We start from the raw sequence: 2,500 nt of genomic DNA, 5'->3' as shown, positions 1-2,500 counted from the left end.
TGCTAAGTCTAAATTGAGCACCATGGCTGCTAGTGCTATTGGCTTGCCCACTAGTGCTTTCAATGAATTCAGCCCAGGAACTTTGAGATCCAATGATGTTAACATTCCTTTCTCCACTCGAGCGACAGCTGAGGGAGCGATGTAGGTGCCATCTCGGTTGATAATCCTAACCACTGTAGACCGTTGAGGTCCGGGATCTGAGTCTGGAGATCCTGAGGATTCTCGAGGAGGACAGCATGGCTCCGACTCTGCAGGAGGGCAACAGACTGCCACGGGTCTTGAGTATGAGATTATTGCAGGAGGTGGAGGTGGAATCGTCTCCTCCCTCACTTGCTTGAGACGGGTTTCCTCAATAGCTCGAACGGTTCCCGCTATCGCTTGAGAAGCGTGAGTAACCTGTGAGGCGAATTCTGACATTTGGGCCTGATGGGCTGATTTTTCGTGAATCAAAGATTTATGAGCGGTGGTCCTCAAAGGATCGGCGGATATTATATCCTCGTTCCATGTGCCAACCCATACCTCCTCGCGGTGGGGACCGGGCAACGTTGCGGGTCGGCAATCCAGCCGCCTCGCAACGGCCAACAGGGCTCTGGCTTCAAACCTCCGGGGGGTTGCCTTCCCGTCGGGGGTTCATTCAGTAGGCCCGATCGAAACGCGAAGTATGACCACTAGCCGGCGGGGGCCTCGGCCCGCCGGCCCTACTGATCCAGTAGATTCCCGCGACTCTTCCCCTTCTCCCGAACCCGCGCCCCAGCAGCGACCTCGGCGAACCCGCGTTGCCGTAAATGCGCCCCCTGCCAGACCACCAGACGGGGCTCGCGCTCTACGGTCACGCCCTCGTATTGAGCAGGCTCCGGTTCCCGAAGTGCCAATTCAACCTTCGGGGGCGGGAGCCTCCTCGGCTCAACAGTCCATTCAGCGCGCAGAACACCAGTGCCTTCATTGCCCCAGGTCCTTCCCAACCGCCATCGGACTCGGACAGCATATGCGTCACCAGCACCGAGAGGCCTACAACGAGGGGATCAACGTTGAGAGAACGAGACGAGCGTGGTGTGATGAGGAGCTCCTCCTTCTGGCTAGAGAAGAGGTTACCGCGGCACGCCGCGGTGTACGCTTCTTGAACCAGCACCTTTTGTCGATTGTCCCTAACAGGACACTCGACTCGATTAAAGGTGCGCGGAAGAGACCGGCGTATCGGCGGCTTGTAGCAAATTTGCTACAAGAGGTTGCCGAAGCCGATGAGTCATCATCCAGCGATGGCTATCTCTCCGCGGAGGAGGTTGCACAAGCTCCTCCCCGTATCACGCCACCCAGAAACAGAACGTCATTACCTAGGCCAGACGGTCAGTCACCCGTGGATATATTTGTGGATCCGGCTCCGCGATTGGCTATCCCTCCATTGATTGAGGTGGTAGCCAATATCCACGGGTGGAACTCAGACGAGTTAGTGCGACTGGCACGCGAACACCTGATGGGTAATGACGTTCTTGCCGGCGTCTCGCGTTGGCTCGAAGTTTCCTTCCCTTCGGGCCCTTCTCTCGGCGTTGATCAGGCTAGAACGACACCAATTAGACCGCGCTGGGTTAATCCTAACCGGAAACAGCGGCGGAGGCAAGAATATAGTCGCATCCAACGCATGTTCCGTAAGGACATGTCACGTGCGGCTAAGGAAATCTTGGACGGAGCTGAGAACGAGGTTCAGATCCCTGATGTGGCCACAATGGCAGCTTTCTGGGGTCCCCTCGTATCTCAGCCTTCAACACCTGTCCGTCCTGGATTTCCCACCCCGCCTAGAGCGGAAGTTGCCTCCGTGTGGGCCGCAATTTCCATCGAGGAGGTATCGTCTATTACGATACCCCTCAATGCGGCCCCCGGTTTGGATGGTGTCTCTCCGCGTTTGTGGAGATCGGTGCCACCCTCGTTGCGAGCCCTCTTGTACAACATCGTGCTAAGTGTTGGTCGTTGGCCCCCGTCGGTTCTCGCTAGTAGAACCGTTTTCATTCCGAAGGGGGTCGACGGACCGACGGCCGCGGATTTCCGACCTATTTCTATCGTGTCAGTTGTCGTTAGACAACTGCACCGCATCCTAGCCCAGCGATTACGCCAGCTGGGACTCGTCGATTTAAAGCAGCGATGCTTTGACGACGGGTGTGCCGAGAACGTTGCTGTCCTGGCGACCATCATTCAGGACGCGCGGAGGAAGTTGAGAGAGGTTCATATTGCCTCTCTCGACGTGGCAAAAGCGTTTGATAGCGTTAGCCACTCCGCGATCAGTGACGTTCTCGAGCGCCTAGGATTGCCGGTCGGATTCCGACGGTACGTTCGGGATGTATACCAACACGGTGTGACGACCTTTGAGTCTCGTGGTCAGCGTTCGGAGTTCTTCCAATTAGGAAGAGGGGTTCGTCAGGGAGACCCACTGTCGCCAGTACTCTTCTGTCTCGCGATAGATAGAGTGCTGGCGTCTATTCCACCGGGTGTGGAATATGTGGTCGGAGAG

The 2,500-nt window shown here is 56.7% G+C and overlaps 1 pseudogene; it reads left to right on the top strand.

The window, feature by feature from the left end:
• The window catches only part of LOC143350606 (large subunit ribosomal RNA), an 8,937-nt pseudogene that overhangs the window by 3,190 nt on the left and 3,247 nt on the right, over positions 1–2,500 (top strand).

Source organism: Colletes latitarsis, unplaced genomic scaffold, assembly GCF_051014445.1.
Source record: "Colletes latitarsis isolate SP2378_abdomen unplaced genomic scaffold, iyColLati1 scaffold0007, whole genome shotgun sequence".
Lineage (NCBI taxonomy): Eukaryota > Metazoa > Arthropoda > Insecta > Hymenoptera > Colletidae > Colletes > Colletes latitarsis.
This window is presented reverse-complemented; position numbering and strand designations above follow the sequence as displayed.